Source organism: Dermacentor variabilis, unplaced genomic scaffold (assembly GCF_050947875.1).
Source record: "Dermacentor variabilis isolate Ectoservices unplaced genomic scaffold, ASM5094787v1 scaffold_13, whole genome shotgun sequence".
NCBI lineage: Eukaryota > Metazoa > Arthropoda > Arachnida > Ixodida > Ixodidae > Dermacentor > Dermacentor variabilis.
Window position 1 is genome coordinate 39,547,499 of NW_027460291.1, and position 22,740 is coordinate 39,570,238.

Below are 22,740 nucleotides of genomic sequence, written 5' to 3' on the forward strand. Positions count from 1 at the left end.
GGTCTTGGTTTCGGCTTCGCATATGACCATACTATAAAACACGGTGGCAGGCAGAGTCATCCTCCACCAAACCGGAAAGGCAACGGAACTCCGCACCCTCAATGCGCAACTATTACTCCCGCCCGAGGTCAGAAGCAGGATCAAGGCGAGCCCCATCTTAAAGCACATAAGTCATGAATTCTAGGAAGGCCAACGCAAGGCTCGCATTGACAGACAGCGCCGAAAATACAAGACTGACCCATACGTATCATACCTGGACGGGGCGGCGTACCTCTTCGCAGTAGCCACCTCAATGGGAAGACAACACCTTGACCCTCGAGGCCTCCGTCAGGGCAAAGACCCCAGCTGCTGTTGAGACCATAGCCGCAGCGCTAGTATTAAACCAAAAAAACAGGGTGGCCAGGGGATTCCACGTCGTTACCGACTCAGAACAAGCCTGCGGTAACTTTACCACAAGACGAACACCGCCGCTGCCGGCTCAGATCCTAGGCCCGGGGCTGGAAGAATCCCATTCAATCGCCTGGATGCTGGGACAAGCAGGAATGGAGGGGAACGAAAGGGCGAATGTCTTAGCTCAAGCACTAACCAACCGAGCGGGGCAAACCCAATTTTACTATGAATGCCCACTCTTTAGCTTCGTGCCCCCGCTATCCAATTAGCGCGAACGCCTCGAGATCGAGCGGCGCAACCAAAGCATTTATTCTCCCTGTCACAAAAACCTCTCCACTTAAGAGGCAGTAGCTCTCAGACTTAGCCAAACAAACACGTTTCCAAATTTACACAGATATAGTAACATGTAATCATCATTATCATCAGCCTTGTTACGCCCAATGCAGGGAAAAGGCCTCTCCCATACTTCTCCAACTACCCCGGTCATGTACTAATTGTGGCCATGTTGTCCCTGAAAAGTTCTTAATCTCATCCGCCCACCAAACTTTCTGCCGCCCTCTGCTTCGCTTCGCTTCCCTTCCCTTGGAATCCATTCCGTAACTCTTAATGACCATCGGTTATCTTCCCTCCTCATTACGTGTCCTGCCCATGCCCCCATTTCTTTTTCTTGATTTCAACTAAGATATCATTACCTCGCGTTTGTTCCCTCACCCAATCTGCCCTTTTCTTATCCCTTAACGTTACACCTATCATTCTTCCTCAATTATCATTCGTCCTCAATTTAAGTAGAACCCTTTTCGTAAGCCGCCAGGTCTCTGCCCCATACGTGATTACTGGTAAGACACAGCTGTTATAAACTTTCCTCTTGAGGGATAATGGAAACCTGCTGTTCATGATCTGAGAATGCCTGCCAAACGCACCCCAGCCCATTCTTATTCTTCTGATTATTTCAGTCTCATGATCCGGATCCGCAGTCACTACCTGTCCTATGTAGATGTACTCCCTTACCACTTCAAGTGCCTCACTACCTATCGTAAACTGCTGTTCTCTTCCGAGACTGTTAAACATTACTTTAGTTTTCTGCAGAATAATTTTAGACCCACCCTTCGGCTTTGCCTCTCCAGGTCAGTGAGCATGCATTGCAGTTGGTCCCCTGAGTTACTAAGCAAGGTAATATCTTCAGCGAATCGCAAGTTACTAAGGTATTCTCCATTAACTCTTATCCCGTCATCTAGGTCTCTGAATACCTCCTGTAAACACGCTGTGAATAGCATTGGAGAGATCGTATCGCCCTGCCTGACACCTTTCTTTATTGTGATTTTCTTACTTTCTTTATGGAGGACTACGGCGGCTGTGGAGCCGCTATAGATATCTTTCAGTATTTTTACATACGGCTCGTCAACACCCTGATTCCGCAATGCCTCCGTGACTGCTGAGGTTTCAACTGACTCAAACGCTTTCTCGTAATCTATGAAAGCTATATATAAAGGTTGGTTATATTCTGCTCATTTTTCTAGCACCTGATTGATAGTGTGAATAAGCTCTATTGTTGAGTAGCCTTTACGGAATCCTGCCTGGTCCTATGGTTGACGGAAGTCTAAGGTGTTCCTGATTCTACTTGCAATTACCTTAGTAAATACTTTGTAGGAAAGGATAGTAAGCTGGTCGGTCTATAATTTTTCAAGTCTTTGGCGTCCCCTTTCTTATGGATCAGAATTATGTTAGCGTTTTTCCAAGATTCTGGTACGCTCGAAGTCATGAGGCATTGCGTATACAGGGTGGCCAGTTTCTGTAGGACAATCTGCCCACCATCCTTCAACAAATCTGCTGTTACCTGATCCTCCCCAGCTGCCTTCCCCCTTTACATAGCTCCTAAGGCTTTCTCTACTTCTTCTGGCGTTACCTGTGGGATTTCGAATTGCTCTAGACTATTCTCTCTTCCATTATTGTCGTGTGTGCGACTGGTACTGTATAAATCTCTATAGAACTCCTCAGCCACTTGAACTATCTCATCCATATCAGTAATGATATTGCCGGCTTTGTCTCTTAACGCATACATCTGATTCTTGCCTATTCCTAGTTTCTTCTTCACTGCTTTTAGGCTTCCTCCGTTCCTGAGAGTATGTTCAATTCTATCCATATTATACTTCCTTATGTCAGGTGTCTTACGCTTGTTGATTAACTTCGAAAGTTCTGCCAGTTCTATTGTAGCTGTAGTATTAGAGGGTTTCATACATTGGCATTTCTAGATCAGATCTTTCGTCTCCTGCGATAGCTTACTGGTATCCTGTCTAATGGAGTTACCACCGACTTCTATTGCACACTCCTTAATGATGCCCACAAGATTGTCGTTCATTGCTTCAACACTAAGGTCCTCTTCCTGAGTTGCAGCCGAATACTTGTTTTGTAGCTTGATCTGGAATTCGTCTATTTCCTCTCTTACCGCTAATTCATTGATCGGCTTCTTATGTACCAGTTTCGTCCGTTCCCTCCTCAGGTATAGGCTAATTCGGGTTCTTACCATCCTATGGTCCCTGCAGCGCACCTTGCTGAGCACGTCCACATCTTTTATGATGCCAGGGTTAGCGCAGAGTATGAAGTCTATTTCATTTCTAGTTCCGCCTTTCGGGCTCCTCCACGTCCACTTTCGGCTATCCCGCTTGCGGAAGAAGGTATTCATTAGCCGCATATTATTCTGTTCCGCAAACTCTACTAATAACTCTCCCTTGCTATTCCTAGTGCATATGCCATATTCCCCCACTGCCTTGTCTGCAGCCTGCTTCTTGCCTACCTTGGCATTGAAGTCACCCATCAGTATAGTGAATTTTGTTTTGACTTTACCCATCGCCAATTCTACGTCTTCATAGAAGCTTTCGACTTCCTGGTCATCATGACTACATGTAGGGGCGTAGACCTGTACGACCTTCAATTTGTACATCTTATTAAGTTTCACAACAACGCCTGCCACCTTCTCGTGGATGCTATAGAATTCCTGTATCTTACCAGCTATGTTCTTATTAATCCAGACCTACTCCTAATTCTCGTCTCTCCGCTAAGCTCCGGTAGCGCAGGACGTGCTCGCTTTTTAGCACTGTATATGCTTCTTTTGGCCTCCTAACTTCACTGAGCCCTATTATATCCCATTTACTGCCCTGTGATTCCTCAAATAGCACTGCTAGACTCACCTCACTAGATGACGTTCTAGCGTTAAACGTTGCCAGGTTCATATTCCAATGGCGGCCTGTCCGGAGCCAGGGATTCTCAGCACCCTCTGCTACGTCGCAGGTCTGACCGCCCCGTGTTCAGTTGCTTCGCAGCTGCTGGGGATTGAGGGCCGCGGTTTGATTGTTTTGTTCATGTAGAAGGTTGTGGCCAAGTACTGCACCAGGGTGGCCAATCCTGCTCTGGTGAGGGAGTGTGTTAATGGTTCTGGTCACCGGGATTAGGCCACACTCCAGGCCTGTTTATGCCATTTTATCAACACGCGGACTTTTCTTTCTTTCTTTTAATCCGGTGGAAAATTGCGCGGCACCGGGATACGAACCACAAACCTCTTGTACGCGAGGCGGGTGTTCCACCTCTACGCCACCGCTGCACCTATTGGTGAGTATTGCAGCACCTATTGGTGGAATATATTCGTGGGTAACAGGTACCCACCAATATATCGCGGCATCTGCCCCTTTTGCGGCGACACACGCCCTACACTCGTCTTGATCTCGTGGGGGCGCAGCGAAAACCTCAGCACTTAAAGACGCCTAGCACGTCATTTGAGTGGTGGGAGGTACAAGCTGAGCGGCAATACCCTGGTGCACCAAGAAGTGCTCATCCAGCAAGTTTATCGAGCAGCTATGGCCAGTGGAGCCCTGGAATGAGGACACCACCCGCTCGACCTCAAGAAGAACGACCTCAACAGTGGAAATAAATGTTTTCTTTCTTTCTGTCTCTCTCCACCCAACGAGAGCCAAGAGGTTGGCCATTGGTACATCTCCACAAGCGAGTTGGACGAAGTTGGTTGCTGCGCTAAAAAATATAAATTGTGTGGTTTTACGTGTCAAAACCACAATTTTATTACGAGGCACTCTGTAATGGAGGACTCCAGAATAATTTTTACACCTAAGGCTTCTTTAACGTGCACCTGAATCTATGTACACGGGCGTTTTCGCATTTCGCTCCCATCGAAATGCCGTTCCCGTGGCCGGATGCACTAAAAAATACAAGATAACCTTGAGTCTCTGCCTTTTTACTGCAAAAACGCATAAGAATGGCTTCCCCTTTAGAGTAGCATCGCAAGCAGGAACACGGCAGAGATGTGTGGGGTTCTTCATGAAATAGTGCTTGACTCTGCTAGAGATCAACTATTTTTTCTTGGACAGTAGCCTTCCTGAGGTTTTTCACTACCTAGCGGAGTCCGACATTACCGGGGTCCACGCGTTCTCCATTGAAATGGCGCACTCATATTTCTAGTTTCCTATATATTATTACACATTAACAGTACGCACTATTGGCAGCAGCATCACCCAGTTGAAAGAATTGATGCAACTGTATTTGCTGTCTGCTGTGCTCAAGCACAACGAGGATCTGCAGGTACAAAAGAAATCCTAGGACACCTAAGCACTTTTTATTAATTGTGAACGCGAAAGCCACTTGAACGCCACTCAGTGGTCCTTCGAGTTATGAACTGCACGCGGGAAAGTAAGCAAGTTGAAATGTTTGGCTAGTGCCTCCTAGATATCCCAAGGCCGGTGCAGTTCCATCCGTGACGTCATGCTACTGTGCCCGACTACTATAGAATGTAATGGGGCCGCTTCCGAGTAAGCTGCGGTGATTTTCACGTCACCGCTTTTATCACGCTGGAGTGGGCATTGAAAATTTCGATTCAGGCAGCATGACATCATAAAATAGCGTACAAAGGCCTGCTATGTAGGAGGCGTTGGCTTGGCGAGTTTTGATTTAACCTGACCGAGGCCCAGTTAGAACGCATGCGAGAGCTTGCGCGGACAAAAAACGAGCAGATAACACAATATTCCGAGAGCGCGGGTGACGTGGCGTCGCGGTAATGTCCTGCCCCCTCACGCAACCCCTGCGCGCTACTGGAGCTACATGTGTCCCGTTTCACCTGGTCAGCCACGTTGAGGCGCGTTCGTGTCGTGGCGTCACAGCCAGTGGTAATTTAGGTTTCGTTTTTCGCTTGTCCAGATGACAGGCGCCAGCTGTTTCGCTCAATGGGCAGTTTGATACTTTCGCATCAAAAACGAAGTCTGCTTCGGATCACATAACGCCCCACTTTTGAACGATCTATTTGTTATTCATTATCAGACTCCTCCAGGAGCACCTCAAGTACGTCAGCCTTCTAAAAGTGTTCCGCTGTGTACATGACTATTTCCAGATTTTCTGAGCGAAAGCTGAGGAAGGCCCGCGCCAAATTGAAATTATGTTCGGCGCCTTCCAAGCTATTTTCGTAGGGATGTCCTTCACGCGGGAACTGCTGTTTGATGAGTATATCCGCTTTCTAGAGATCTGCATCCTCCTCGGCAACAGCCGCACCTGCTATTTGTATGCTCCGCGGTCAAGAAAGCTTCAAATCACTTCCAATCATTTCAAAGTAGTGAAGAGGGCCAATGCTCTTGGTGCGGTCGGGAATGCCCTCGTTCGCTCCTATAGCCACCAAATCACCAAGAGATTCGACAACAAAGTCAAGCGACTAAAGCCCAGCAAGTATCCTGAGCACCCTGTTCCTTCATTGTCAGAAGTTCTACTGCCGAAAGTTTGGAGAATGGAAGAGAAAGTTAGACACATAGAGGACTTTTCCGAGGTCGTTGTGATGCCATATGTACACAGTGTCTCACATCCGGCCAAAAAAGCAGTTAGGCGCGCTAGTGTGCGTGTTGTTATAGTTAACTATAGCGGCTATTTAATTATGTGCTTACCAAACTCCCTTTTTGCTTTATTTTGTGGAAATTTCGTTCAAACAATACCGAACAGAAATTGTCATACTAACAAACGCCAATCTTTTCGAAATACCAACATACGCTGTATACTACTTAGCGAAAATATTCCTAGTAACATTGATATAATCCTGAACCATCATTTCACTTAAACACACGACGCTCATACGGTTCCGCATTCACGGTTGCCGACGAAAACTTCTAAGTGGTGTTCCAACATATGTAAATACATTAGTGAGAGATATAGTGTGTCCATGCAATTTGTCAAATAAAGACAGCAGCCAAGTCAGTCCCCGTGGCTCCAAAATTGCCAACGCAAAACAAGTTCGCACATATTAGTCACCAAAATATTGTGAAATATACTGAGGCACGAATACGTCCAAAATACCTCCGGTTGGCATCCTAGGAGTTCTAGAAGTGCAAATCAATCATGTATTGTCTAACCTCGTATTCTGGCCTGAATGCACAGATGACGCGTTTCTGAAGTGCGCTTTTATAAATGACAGCGCTCCTTCACTGAGAAATATTTGGCTCTATTTTGAGCTCCCTAGGGCTAGCATGCAAGAGCGGGGCTCATGAGACACTTTGCTTCATTTCGTCGTATTATGATTGCCCGAAAGACAAGATAGAAGAGATGAAAGAACTGCTGCGACAGGTGGCGGGGCTTGACACAACAGTGAACTTGGCCATGAACGTGACCGCAATCTGTCACCAAAACAGACATGTCGTCATCTGACGTTAGCTACACAGGGAGCAGCAAATAACATGGAGTGCAAGCAGAAAATTGACCTTAGCAGAAGTGGGAGAACTACTGGGTGTGTTGTGGGCATTAAGAGCACAGGTATGAGGAAAGTGCGCTCATATTGCCAATTATTCCATTACTGCAACAAGTATCGATCAAAAGACAGCAGACTAATTCCAAAGCCGTAGCAACGTGGAACTTCATCAGTTTCTATGCTGGCCATTCGATCCCCTGTGCCATCAGGCCTCCGTTAACTAGCGTCGCCATGCTATCGTAGCCTGCAGGAACAAAACTGAATCAATAAAGAAAAAGTACAAACAGCAAGGAACTGCCTCGTTGGAAAACATCTTGCTGGTCATTTGCCCTTTTTGACCTCAACAACATCGTAGTAATTTGCTGCTCCAATAACTCAACATGTGATCAAATGTTGACCCAGGTTCAGCCTTCGGGAAATAATATTTCCGTTAAATTTCTCTGTCTTACTTCTGGGAAAATAAGTTTTGACACGGTTAGCACATTTACCTCGACGCATTCTGTTAGACAGAAGCAGAAAGAAACAACGGTAAGGGGTTCAGCTGACTCAATTCTCTGCCGGACATTTCGGTACTCAAAAATATCGGGGCATACCCATTTCATTTTATTTCATTTTATTTATTTAAAGACACAACTAGGGGTATTATATTAGATGTGGAATCAGCTAAAGAACATGGATAACAATGCCACATGTGCTAACAATGCCCATTTGCGCGCGCAGGACATTAAGACGAAACTTTACATCAGGGCCAACTGATACTTTCTTATTCAAATACATGTAAAGGCCACATATGCTTTTATGAGAAAACCACTCGACCAATTTGGAGGAAACTTGTATCATTCGGATGAGAAAGTTATCGTCTACTCACTGTGGTAGGCAGAGTTTTGATTCTAAACTTCAAATTTTTACAATTTCCGGAAATTCGAAGATAAAAAAATCGATGTACGAATTTTATAAATCAGTAACTCTCTACAAAAAAAGAGGTACCCTAGTTTTGGTCATGTATATCTCTTGAAATACTTGTTAAAGGGTATCCGTTGAAGCAGCTAAAGCGGACCAATTTGATGTATCAATATGCGGCTTACGTAAAATTCTCACATTGTTTACAAGGGTTTTGCAAATGTCCGACTCACAATTACCTGGCACATTTCAGAGCGGTGCATAATAAATCAATTTTGTCCGCTTTAGACGCATTATTTGGAGCAGTTAAAATAATTGTAATACTTTTCATTGCACAGTTCAAGAGTTGCAAACTTCGCAGCTGTGTCTTGTTTTTCTTTTTTTCTTTGATGCTTGCAGTAAATTTTCAAGAAATTAACAACCGAAATAAAGAATCTGCTTTCTTCAGACACTACTCAATAGCTTTTTTTCTTTTAGCTGCAACAAACCTAATCAAAATGGGTGCAGTGGTTGCTCACAAAAAAGATTTTTCCATTCTCATGCATTTTGACTGGAGCTCCTGAGCTTCTTACTGGGCATTCCATTGGGCGATCCGAAGCAGGAGTGCTGGTATTGAATGGTAGAACAGGAGCAGCTTAGCGACACAACGAACAGTCTAGAGCACTTCGAGCTGCTACCTTGCGAAAAGCGGAGTCCAAAGGTAGTCACGTGACGCAAATGCGTCATATCCTCATTTAAAGCACAGCTTTTAGGCGCCCGTTCCTGCGTTGAGCGTCGGCTCGCCTCGGCGTCGTACCTTGGCGTAACCGAGCGAACAAGCACAGCGATGACAGCGGAGTGCCGCGCGATATGAAAGAAGAGCGCGCCAGGAGGAAAGTGGAGAAGCAGGCTGCTGTGAAAGGATGAGGTGGAATGTGGAGGAGGAGCGGAAGGGAAACGGCCTGCGCATGCGCTGAGTTGCCCGCAGCCAAGGCATCCGCAGCCGCGTGGGCAACCTCATATACGCTTCCGAGGGAGGGGCACAGTGCCGTGAAGTTGCCAGGGCTATGCTCGTCCATGGCGTCAGCTGCTGAGGTCAGTAGGCGGTATCAGCGTGTGTGACGAGGATTATTGTTTCGGCAAGGGGCGATCGCGAGTGGCTACGAGTAAGGCTGGACGTGACGCTGCCTTGGTAGTTGTCGCCGCTGAAACTGGCGGTACGAATTCGCAGCGATGAAGGGCAGCTATCGCCGATCTTGGACCGAAAGCTTAAGAAAAGCGTAGTGCCGCGCAGGACAGGCTGTGCGGCGGCGATGGCTACGATATGGCGGAAGAGCAGCGCGCGTCGTTTCTATGAAAACAGAGGGCGCTGACCACAGCGTTCGCTTTTAATATAAACTAGTTACCTCTATAATTGTACTAAAAATATATACAGGCGAAAGGAAAACACGCATAGAGTTGCACTAAAATTTTGCATTAGGCAGTATTGTAATCGTCGGTTAATTTTTCTTTTTGTGTGTGTGTGTGCTTCTCTCGTTTTCGTTAAGTGTAAGACAGCAGTGGCGACTCAGAAGCGAAGTTCGCGTACTAGTCACCCAGGGAATGTAAACAATTTGGTCCTGTGATAATACTTCACCCTCACATATGGTCTCGGGGCGCAGGGAGCATTTCAATGGGGGAACAGGCAGTCGCACTCTCGCCTTCGCTACTGTTCGGCTCCTGTGTACTGTTTGTCCGCTCCTGTTGTGCCAATTGAATGCGGAAGAATAAATGACCCACATTGAAGGCAAAAACCTTATCAGCAAGAACGCTTTTAACAGCGCCACCATGTTGGTGTCTCAATACGAAATATTTTTAAATGGTCGTTGGAACATGCTTTTACAGCGAAACATTGAAACATGGAAGAATCCTGGAGGCCATTTCAGTCGGCATGTAGGCCATCAATTACGGAGATTCCGCGTTGCACTGAAGCTACAGGGAGTGTATATTTCAAAGTCACATTGAAAACGGGTACGCGAGTCGGAAGCTTAACACCATGCTGAATGGCCGACTCTGCCAGCTATTAGTCTGCCAGTTCCAGTTGGTCTTGCTCGCACGTTTCTAGACATGTATAACGTGAGAGAGAAATACTATGCAATCGGAGACGCAAATTTAACTTCTCTGAATCAAGTATACAGTATATTAAATCTGGTGACTTTCGTAGGGAGCGGGAATAAGAAGGAAGGCAGGTAGGTTGAAAACAATAGCATCTGGTTTTTGGTAACGTACGCTGAGAGACCGCGGAAGTAGAGACTTGCGAATGTCAATACATTCAGTGCAGCGGTGCAGTATACTGTTTCTTGAGCTTCATCAGGGAGCTGTATGCAGATTTCGTGGCGTAGCCAACCACTTTACAAGATATTCATCATACATTTTACATTTTCATCATAGTCACCTTTATATTTGCTTGCACTTTCAGGTTATAATTTCATATTTACAGTACTGCAGACGTTTTCATAGTTTCTTTATAATTCGCTAAATCTAATGGTAATCATGAGCTGAGTAAAACTTACACGATAAATGTTCAGCTAAATGAAGTGCTACACTTCATATCATGATGCGTGTAACATGACGCGCGCCCCGCCTCCCCCTTGCCCAAACACAGTTACCTCTAAAATTTTTCTGCCATTCTTACTGTGATTAATTTGGCCTTTACACCTAGCATACAGTGGACTGAAAATAAAAATGCGCAATTACTTTACCTTAAAGAGAGAGAACGTGCACCATAATAAATATTATTGCGACAAGATAGCAGGCTACATAGTGTTATGGCAGCGGATAAGTAGTGGAACGTAGGGTCTCACACAGATCCTGCGTGAGCTAAAACATGAGCATTCTTCAAATAATATCCCGTACTAAAGGCAGCTGTGTTTTGAGGCAACATGACGAGGCGTTTCTAATATACGATTAGAGATAAATCTTCGATAGTAGTCCGGGTATTGCCAGCGATAAAAGGTAACAAAAGGTGACAGTCATGCGTGGTCACGCGGCGCTATGAATTATGATTTAAACTGTGGGGCCTTGGAAAATACGGGACGGTCCACTATGTACCGTACTTTCCGTAATCAAAGAGAGTAATAACCACAGATTTGCCCACGCCATGCCAGTTTGACTTTCTATTCTCCACTCACTTCCGTTACTTGCCTGTCAGAAAGAGCCACAAGTGACTGAAACGTGCAGATAAATTTTCCAGTCGGTAATTTAGGTTCGATGACAAACGCATCCAGTAAAAAACAACCGCCCGTGATATCGCAAAGGCGGAAAGGAAATAATGTGGGAGCACGCCCATGGTTTCAATGGTGCGTATTAAGTCGTTCCATACACACACACACACACAGACGCGCGCGCGCACACACACACACACACACACAAACACACACACACACACACACACACACACACACACACACACACACACACACACGCACGCACGCACGCACACACACAAAATAAACAAATAATGTATCGAGTGTGTGCGAGACAGTAGCACAAAAACTCGAAAATTCTTGCAAGTGCTAGACAGCTTCGGTGAGACTCCTTGTTGGCTATATTTAGCTCGTATAGCGAAGACACGTCTTCAGTACATTCAAGGGAAAAAAACAAAGACAAAAAGACAAGTCCCGATGTAAACGCGATCGAATAGCGATTGTTATGCGAACGAATTACTCACTCCAACAAGACTTGTCTCTGTCATATTCGCGTAGTTGCGCAGTCGGGCTTGCTGTCCGCTGTGGCCACCGGTCCAGTCCATTCAAACAAGACATGGGAATTAGAGAACGGCATAGCTGGCCGCCCCCACGTAGCTGTCACGGTGCTTCCGAACGTGCCATGAATGAATGCAAGTCCGCTCAGGGCATGGCTGCGCCGGCCTTGAGGAAGCGACCGGCGCGAATGTTGTGGCTGTCTTCGCGATTCGCGGAAGAAACTGGTTTCACCGTACGTGGCTGGAGAGGGGGTTATGCTCGGGTCTTCCTCCGATGGCCACAACGAGCGTTCGCTTCCAGGCTGAATGGAGCTGTCATCATCTTGCACTGCTGTGTGTGTGTGTGTAAAAATGAAGAGGCGCGTGCAAGCGCAATGAGTCTTGCGTGGAGCGTGCCTTCCTCTAACTGTAGCACGTGCGGGGGAAATGCCCAAGCGAACTCGCTGTACCCATTCCAAGTGCGGGAAATTGAAGCCTGCGCGAGCGCTTCGAGTATTTTCGCGCAGCCCCGTAGCGTTCCACGGGTTCCGCTACCGCGTTCCTGCATGAGCCCGGTACATGGGCCATCGGCGGCAGGTCGCTATCGGTCACAATGGTGGTATAACGCCAAGGCAAAGCTAATGTGATTTTTTTGTATCCTTGGGCGCTGTTCATGCGGAAGACTCAAAAATAAGCTTGTCAATCAGAGGTATCATTGCAATATTTCATTCAAGAGACACCGTAACATGTTCATGAATTTGCCCCTGCGTCGACATTGTGTCCGGGAGGCTGGACAAGTGGCATTGCTTCTTCTGTCAATAGCGTGCGGTTACCGTCGCTTCATGTTTTGTACCCTTCAGCGAGTGGCCTGCGGCATATGTGTGTATGTGCGACGTATAACATGACGGCTGCTCCAGTTAGCAGATGTGTCTGGTGATTCTCACGGAAATTAGGCTGGAACATCTCCAACTGCTTTCTTATGGATTAGGATTATGTTAGCGTTCTTCCAAGATTCCGGTACGCTCGAGGTCATGAGGCATTGCGTATACAGGGTGGCCAGTTTCTCTAGAACAATCTGTCCACCATCCTTCAACAAATCTGCTGTTACCTGATCCTCCCCAGCTGCCTTCCCCCTTTGCATATTTCCTAAGGCTTTCTTTACTTCTTCCGGCGTTACCTTCGGGATTTCGAATTCCTCTAGACTATTTTCTCTTCCATTATCGTCGTGCGTGCCACTGGTACTGTATAAATCTCTATAGAACTCCTCAGCCACTTGAACTATCTCATCCATATTAGTAATGATATTGCCGGCTTTGTCTCTTAACGCATACATCTGATTCTTGCCAATTCCTAGTTTCTTCTTCACTGTTTTTAGGCTTCCTCCGCTCCTGAGAGCATGTTCAATTCTATCCATATTATATCCATGAATGTCTTGCACTAGTACCACTCCAGGAACCACACTGATACTTCCTGAGGGGCATGGTGGCAGCCAGCGCAAACGACAGCTGTGCGAGAATATCATTACAGACGCTCAATAATTAGCTGAGAACTCAGGTGAACAACATAATTATGATTTCCCGCGTATGGTGCTCCAAAAAAGCTTCCTTGCGATCACTGCGGCTACAGTGAACTTCTCCTGAAAAGAGGTGACCTGTAGCTTATTTGTTTTGTACACAGGGCCTTGTCCTCATTAGTACTCTATAGAGGGCAGTTCGCAATCCAATAAATATTTAGTTTCTTATAGAATATAAGTACTTGCCTCGATGTTCTCCGGTAACATAAAGTGGCCATGACTTTTTCGTCAAAATACTCTCAGTTTATAATTGTAACCTAAAAAAAAAAGAAAGTCCAGTATGGTAATAAACAGACGAAAAATCTGGCCTCTCCGCGTAAATCTTTAACAGAAATTTCGATCTAAAATCACTGCTTCTAAGGGCCTCGTACCGACAGCGACAGCCATTTTGGCCACATCGGACCTCTTGATCCGCAAGCTCTAGCACCCAACAGTGCCGCAAAGGCGTAGCCGTTGAATTATACCCGCAATTACTTGCGCATTATCAAGCAGTAGTAAACCACCGAAACACACATACAAAAACAAAATGACGCATGCGGCGACGATATATTCCCAGTTCTTGCAACTACTTGCGTTCTGTGCAGCAAATACAAGCATGGCCTTCGAAGCCGGCTTCTGTTACCACAGGAAGAAGTTTTCGGTGATGCAATTACCTTTGTCAGCACTCAGTGTTGCCATGCATCTTTTTATACTTCAACTTTTTATAGTTATATAGTTCATTAACAATTCAAATACAAAATTTGTACTGTACCGAACGCGCTCAAATTTTGCAGCTTGCTATGTGACACGTGCGGTGTAACATGCAATGCATAATTCAAGCTCGAAAAATTGGTGTCATGGCCGGTTTAAAGGAATTCATAAGCTACAGAACGTTTATCAGCTGTCACGTCAACCCTTCGGCATTTTGTCGTGAATGCATCATTTACGAGCTGTGCCGCGCGCACAGGAATGGCGCAGTTTGGCAGGAAGTGGGAAGTAATCCCCGATGGTCTCTCATCTGCATCTTCATCATAAGAAGTTGATGGACGGTGAAACGCAAGCTCTAAGGCGGAATAAAGAAACTACAATGTTTTCTGTTAGTGTTCAAATCACTACGGTTTGTATGAAGCCACTAAGTTTGAATATCTAAGTTTGAGCTCTAAATCACGAAGTTTTAATTAATCCTTAGTAATTTAGAAGCCTTAGGGCAGCTGAGATGGCCCAGCACAGATGTGTCAGTAGCCTCTTCAGACGCATGGGCGCTTGAGAATCCTAGAGGGAAGTGCAGTGGCGTGCCTATGTTAAGATGTCCAGAGTAGCGCTTAAGAGGAAGCTTTAGCTCGGGCTCAACTCCGACGCGGCCTATTCAAATACATGTAAAAACGCAAAAACGTTTTTCTGAGATAACCCCTGGACCGATTTTGATGAAATTTGTTGCATTTGAGAGAGTAAGACAAATTCTGGTGACTGTTGGAAGCAGAATTTTGATTTAGGGCTTGAATTTTGTTAGAAAGATTTTCAAAAATTCAGAAGTTTGAAAAAAATAGAAGCATGAAGTTTACAAACTAATAGCTCTGCATCAAGAACAGATATCGCGGTTCTGTAAACGGCATCCATTAGATCATTCAAAGCGGACAAATATTATATGTCATTTTACATCTTACGTGAATTTGTTACATTGTTTACGAGGGTTCTGCAAAAGTTGTAATTACATATTACTACATTTTTGAGATTCATGTGTAACATATCAATTTTGTCCGCTTCAGATGTGCTATCAGATACAATTCACAGAATTACGACATCATTTTTTATTGTTGAGTTACAGAGTTGTAAACTTGATAGTTTCGTTTTCTGAAAATTTGCAATTTTTGTCAATTTTTTATAAAATATTGACGGCCTAACTCAAAAATTCGAAACCAACAGTCACCAGATTTTAAGTTTTTCTTTTAAATGCAGCAAACCCAGTCAAATTTAGTGCAGTGGTTGCCGAGAAAAACGAATTCTCCTTTTACATGTATTTAGATAGGAGCACCCGAGCTAAAGCTTCCTCTTAATACCGCGTCACAGTTCTTAGCACTAACATATGCGCAGTTTTGGAAAACATTCAGGGCAAGGAAGCGCAAGTGTAGAGCAAGAAGACTTCACGACACCACAGCGCTTTTCCCTTTGAAGCCATGTGGAACTGTTTTTGTACGAGACATGGGGCACTATAACGTGAAGCTATACCAGACAGTTCCCATTCCATTTATATATTGAGCCGTCCACGATTGGTAAAACATTTTTCGGGCCACCGCCACTTTGCCCGCCTTTCGCGCTACGTCATGGTAATCGCGAAAACTCCCCATCTGGTGTGGCATGTACATACTGATTATGCATGATTCGAGCGAACAAAAGGATGCTTATTTCCAATACTGCACCTTCTTTCTCCATTAGCCTTCAGTTATTGCTCAAAAAGCGCCCCTTTCCCTTTCTGTCATGCGATGCGACGTTAAGATGCATTAATATGCCGCACGAAACATAATTTTTTTTTCAGAATAGCTGGAGACTGCACAGTTCCGAAAGAGATAGAAGATGGCTGCCTGCCGATTACTCCGGCAGCGGCTACTGAGAGCGACCGGGGAGAGTGCATGTGTTTGTGCAGAAAAAAAATGTCTTGCTGTATACGTTGTGGAGCCCTTTTGGCACATAGTAGGCATCGCTTTTCGAACTATGCAACGCTGAGGAACTTTCTTAGCGTCATTTTAAAGCTTCCGTGGTACCGCCGCGATTTTCTACCAGCCACCGCAAGCTAAGCAAGGCAAAGCGGACCAATCGCAGACGTCGCACCCCTGTACTCATCCGCTTATCTACTTTCACTGCCCTATCTTGCCACTAACGAATGTATCTGCGCTTCTGCATGCTCCGTGCCACTTGTCCACCAACTAGATAAGACAAAGCTGTCAAGGTAGGCAATGCCATTCTCACTGAAAGCAAGCAAAAGTGACATTTGTTTGAACAAAATGCTGTTCAAACAATGCTGCCGGCCACACCATCCAATGCTTGCATCAGCGTTAAGTAAATTTGGCGTCAGCAAATAGGAATAGATATGCATTTCACTAATTTTACGCTGTAGGGCCCATGTCCAGCCGTTTTTATATAGAGGCAGTTGTGTACGAGCTGTCATTGTCCGTAGGAAATACATAAGGTAAACGATACGTTTACCTTATGACCGTCTAAGAGAACATAGTGGAAATGTAAATCTAAAGCGCAGGTAAATGTAGTATAAGTTGAACGTAAAGGTAAATGTAATTTAAATGTAAAGAATTACCACGACGGTCGTCTTTTTATACTGTAAGGAGTGCGGCTGTGTTACTTTGTGAATGTGTTATTCTTGCCAGGCAAAAGGCGAGGATGTCAGTGAGCTCTATAGAGGCTGATACTATCAGTTGAATTGGCGAAAGCTCTGTAAGCAATGTCTTTGACTTTCATAAAGAGACGGCCTCCTTGTAAAGAGTAGTTTCACATGTTGAACACGATCAGCGCTTTTGTACATAGTAAAAAAAATTATCAATTTTTCCGGCAATAAAATGTTACAATCAGCTCATCGTGCTTTCTACGTCTCCCTTCTGTCCTTCTTCCTCAGCGCTAAACTGTCATCACATACAAGCCCAACGGACATCAGTGTGCAACCAACTGGCCAAAGCACACACTTAGCCGATTTCACTTGAAGAATGTTTACAGCAATCCGTGACGTCATAATCCAACTTTTGATAACTCGCAGCATCCTTCATAATTGCGTAAACGTCATTATTTGTTTGAGCATTTGGTGCAGGCCGTCTTTATGCCACAGTGAAAAAATGGCACATCAGTAACAGAATTTCGTACAAGGATGCATCAGAGCCCTCTCCTCCTCGAAAAGCAGACAAACAAAGTGCCTAATACAACGTTCCTGAGATTAATGACAAGATTCCACGACTGCTAACATCATTACCCCGACACAAATGTAACAAAATATATACGCGGGTCGTGAGATCATTACTTGGTAACGAAAACTGCTGTCGTTGTAAATACCGCGTCGTTTTCTACGATAGATCATGTCGTGATAGCGAATTTGCTTTACCTTGTTTCTATGCGCGGAGGCCACAAAGAAAGCTCTCGTTTCGGAATACTAAGTTGCACTGCGAGATGTCACGCTGCCCAGGTGATGTCTCTGCTCCTTATAATGCAGAAGTCATGTTGTTTAGCCAACAAAACAAGTAAAAAATTATCTGAATATGCCTGGCAGGACTGATACTTGCACTTGTACATCACCGAAACTCACAAAGAAGGCACAGTATTATTCGCGAACATACTTACGCATCATTGTATTCTTAAAGCTATCGAGATGGACATTCGTCAATTGGAGCTTAATAGAAAAAAATATCCTGTCTTGATGGCTCATTGACGCAATGACGCCAGGTTGCACAGGCCAAATCACTATTGAAATACAGTGAAATGCACTATATCCCTTAGCACGCAGCCAATTACGACTTCAGTAACGCTTGCTCTTTGAGCACTGCTTTAAGTAGCATGCACAAATAGGAGCACGAGTTCGTGCTCTTATTTAGGCTTGCTGCAATTAGAGCATTCTGAAAAGATAAGCGCACATCTGGGCGCACGAACACGCACGTGTACCGCTTACAATTGGTTGCACATCCCATCACCGTGGCAATTTGCCCCGACTAGACTTTTTTTTTATCATGTGCTCTTAAACAGGAAAAATTTGCATGCTCTGAATTTGGTTATTCTCAATCTGATTGAATCATAGTAGTCGCGATGTGACAGCGAATATCGAATTCAATACCAAACATTTATTAACCTATAAAAAATATCTCAGGAACATGTTCATTGGAAGCTGTATAGTTATCAAAGAGCACTGTATTGTTGTATGCCAGCAATCCATTTCACAAATTATTGATCAGATAAATAACTCCCGAACGAGCAGCAAGAGTAGGTTAGTGACTTCTATTGGGTTCGTATGTGAGTTACAGTCATGCAAAAGACTGGAGGACTGTGCGCCACTCGAGGATCACATGCTTTCTATCACAATACAAACCGCGAAAAGATACTGTCGATGTAACCGTAACAAGCAGCTGGAGCACCATGAATCACCTTATAACTTGTAAACACTATTAGATAATTCAAAGGAGCAGTTTTCTTTCTGAAATAAATATAGGTGCGGAAATATGCAACAACAATATATCCAGGTGCTATTGGCTATTAATATATATATATTTGGAAGTGCTCTTGGAAAGCGGAGCTGTCGCGAAGCAGCAGTCTCAGCAGCAGTACAAGGTAATGGAAACGACGTTGTGTAAATGCATGCAGCATTGTCATTTCGAAGGGACTGCTTAAATTGGTATTATTCTCTGAAACGTGACATTTCTCTTTTCATACAATTTGTATCAGGAAATATGAAGAAATTGTGCATAATAAATTGTGAAATCGAATACAAATCGAATCATATGATGTGCTACGCTTTCAAAATATTTAATGCTTATCCGCCCCTAGAAAAAAATTGTCATTCATGTCTTGCAGATTCGTGTCACAGTTGGGTGGATTAGAATTTCCCTTTTCCTGAACCCTACGCTGCCTTTCGGACTTCCGCAGTACTGATTTGCCATAATGAATTTCTTTTTTGAGTCGGTGAGCTTTCGCATTAAATGTTGGGCACGTGACTGCCAACTGCGCTATATTTTTGCAACACGACGCTTAACGCGCAAAAGTTTAGAAGGCCAGTGACTCTTGCAGACAATCTCCCTAACTTTTTTTATGTTGCTTTGATGCCTGAAATCGACTTTTCCCTCTACGCACTATTCTGCACTTTTCATATACAAAAACAAAGAGCATGTCTTTAAAGCATGATTGCAAACATTTTCTGGTGCATCGAAAGGTAGCGGAATCGACAACTGCGGGAGAGCACACGCAATTACGACGGTAACTTGAAGATTTCGGCGCGTAACTGACCTGGCTCACAGTGGACGTCATGCAACGGCTCTACTCGTCACTTCTTCAAAGGATCATACAAAGCCTACAGCACTTCAGTGACGGAAACGGGGAAAAGAAGAACCACTGCGTACGTCGCATGGTGACATAGGTAGCGTGGTCGGTGCAACGTAGTGAAAGTGTCAGGGCTGACACTCCCCTCCTCGTATGAATCATGGAGGACCCTGGTATCTCCAGGAGACCTGGCTATTCGACAAACGTTTTAGAGAAAAGATTGGCTCATAGCAAAGCACAAACCGCTCGTGAACCAACAGTTCCAAAAGCCCACGCGGTGAAAGTAAATGTTGTGCGACCAGCAGCCCCACAACTGCTAAACACACTCAATGTAAAAGAGGCGCTCACCGATGTAGACATTGCCGAAGGCCCCGGTGGAACGCCCGACCGCTCTGCTCAGCAGAGCCACACAAAAGACGCCCGTTTCTCCAGCGTGGTCGACCGCGTGACCAGTTCGCGCCGCTCCGCATGACGTCACGCTCTGATCGCTGACTCTCCCCACTGAGCCGGCGCCGTTTATAGTACCCATGGTACTGCTCATCGCAAGCAACCCCGCGGTGCAGGAAGACCCTGGTAGGGCCATTCGAAGGCCCCGAAAATGCAGAGTAGCTCTTCCTGGATGGTGCGGATGCGGCGTCTTATCGGGACCGCCGGGCTGAAGGATGCCGAACAGGCTATGAACGTGTCGCCAACTGCGCCACAAATTGACTTCGAAGCAGCGAGCGGCTCTTCATAACACGTTCACGTAACGCTGGCCGTTCTACACTGTCCTTAGTATGCGCTGCTATTCTTTTGTCGTCAATCTGATTGCCGCACTCCGCGGAGGAGGTCCTTAGAGAATGCGGACCGTTCCTCATAAGTTTCATGCGTCGCTACGATACCTTATCAAGCATTCTCACATCTACGTAAACAAACAGAAAAACTTTTATAGCATAATTTGTGAACCTTTCGAGTTACTTAAACAATTAGCGACATTCTTCACTTGTGCTGCATCAGAAATTATTTCTACTTCTGCGTTTACACTACTTTCGTGAATATGAGAAGCATTTCTTTTCGCGGTGAACATCTTCATTTGCTTTTACCGTCCCGTCATGGTGTTTTTGTTATGAAACAGGCTTGCAAACGTTAATGACAGCAAAGCAATATAAGTGCTTCGGCAGAGCCTCTCCGTCACCACAGCGCGTGTTTGAAATGCGCCACGCGATAACACCTTAGTGATGTGTGTTGGACATGTCAGGCGTTGTTGGCCTCTAGATGGCTTATTTAGCTACTGTGGCGGCAGCCAATCGAAGCCGAAGCCCGTCGGTTAAGTCTAGAACAATCACAACAGATCGGTACAATAAACATTCGTTATACTAAATGTATCAGTGTCGTCTATATACTAATGCTCGCCTTCGTTACGTATAACCGATTAAACGGTGTGGCAACGTTACCTGTCGCGCTAGCCTGCGTTTGTCGTTCGGCCTTCCTATAGCAATAGGATCACTTTGTGACGAAGAACTGTACTGAACCAGATGTGGCTAACCAGAGCTATTTAGTCAGACTTCCCGCTTATTTTTCGTCGGGACCAGTTTAGTAATCGAGGTCCTCTCTTTTCGCTCTCTTCCTTGGTTATTTTTAATGCAGCCTCCGGATGGCAGTTTTGTTGCTGCTTAGAGAATCGCGTCATGCCCCTGAGGGAAATGTGCACACGTAGCGCCCCTCAGGGGTAGAAGCTTAACTATTTGTGTGTCCAGTCGCGGGAGAGAGGCTGTCTTATGATTTTGTGTACACGGAGAGGCGCGGATAGCGAGATTATAATGGGCATCTGAGATAGTATCGACGCGGGTCTTAAACCGAGTTGAACCTTTTCCTCCGGAAATGAGAATAAGGTAATTTACGTGCGTGGTCACGTCGAGATATTACCGCACGAGAAATAACTTTTCCTTGATCGACACTTGCACAAGTAGCGACAGCAGCTACAATGAGGCGACAGGATACTGTATATATACAAGAAATTAGGATACGGTGCATTCTACCGACCCACGATCGTTTATGCGAAACCAGTGGTGGTAAGGAGGTACTACGGATCTTTCACTTCTTGATAAAAATTACCGACCATATATATTACAGACTCTACGGAAGCGACCAAATTTGCACAGCAGGCGCGCGTTTCTATGAACGCTTGCTTTAGAGCAATGCGTCCATTCAGGCACAGGCCATGGATGGTGACACTCGACTACAGGCAGCTGGTGGGCTAGAACTTCCTGCGCGCCTGTGCAGCTGTGCGTCATGGGTCAAAAAGAGCGGAAAGGCTGCCGTCGCGGAAGCACCAGTGTTGTTCTGCTAACAGCATCTTGGATCGCCCACTTGGCGTTGCGCTATTCTCCTCGCGCGAATTTTCCGTGCTGGTTGTCGAAACGAGGTGTTAAGCGTGTTTGTGCGGTCCTCTCCGAGAACGCTTCGCTGCCACCATTACGGCCAACCCATAGGCGCGTGGGCACACGGTGCAGAGCACGGCAGTGCAGTAAGCTGAAAAGGCTTTACACAAGTATGAAGCGTGGGCTCCTCATATGTTGTTCGTTTTCGGAGTAAATCAACGTTTATTCACGAATAATTATTTACAGGCTCAGTAATTATTGTTTTCACGTAAAGAATGACAATACGATTTAGTATTGCAATCTTGCTAAGCCAGCGGTTGACTATGTATTTTATTTTAACAGCCACAAGGACATCGTTCGAGGGACATTAAATGTCGAAGTAATATACGTGATTATCAGAATTAAAGTACACACACTACGTGACGATTAGCAACCAATGTGGCGATTGCCGCTATCCTGTCGATTATTCGCCACAAGGATCGATAAGCATCCACCGCTATATGACACCTCAGCTGTAATGGTGGTAAACTTGAAACCTGCTGCTGTGCGCACTGGACTTATGTGTCACCAGGGCTCCATAAGCAGCCGGAACTGGCGATCAAGGGGCAGTCTTCTTTGGGCCAGCGTGGGGCGTGTGTGTGCCATGCAGCCCTCCTGGGAGATGTTAACAATCCAGTGCTTCAGTGGAATTTCTTATGGAGTAGTTTGTGCAAATACTTTCGTAAAATTTATTGTTAATGCCGTGCAGTTGTTCTTGCTCTCCGCTTGCACCTGTTCTTGGTGAGGGCTACTCGAAAACGCATCCGAGAAGGTTACTTTCGTCAATTTATTCTGACCGTTCAACAACTTCGTCAGGATGAACATCCGCATTTGTAGTTCTATCACTCCGAATACATCAAAGTTGTCGCTTTTCACATGGAACATCGTCAGTGGTAGCAGAGCTCGATGCAATACTCTTGGCTACTGAATTTATTCAATCTCAGAGGAAACCTCCTGCGTGGCGTATTCTCACCGACTCAGAGCCAGTTTTTCAATGCTTGCAGTCCTTTTTTGCCGCGAGATACAAAGACAATGATGGTTTATCAGATTTCTCTATGAT

The 22,740-nt window shown here is 45.3% G+C and overlaps 1 protein-coding gene across 2 annotated transcripts in view; it reads right to left on the reverse strand.

Annotated features, from left to right (window-relative positions):
• LOC142566608 (nose resistant to fluoxetine protein 6-like) overlaps positions 1-19,686 on the reverse strand; it is a 110,853-nt gene extending 91,167 nt beyond the window's left edge. Inside the window, exon 1 of one of the 2 annotated variants that reach the window (XM_075677451.1) lies at positions 19,630-19,686. The gene's annotated coding sequence lies outside the window, so the exon portion shown is untranslated. Of the gene's footprint in view, positions 1-11,699; positions 11,869-19,629 lie in introns of those variants that run through there. The other variant, XM_075677452.1, reaches the window with a different exon arrangement.
• Positions 19,687-22,740: the final 3,054 nt, after the last annotated feature.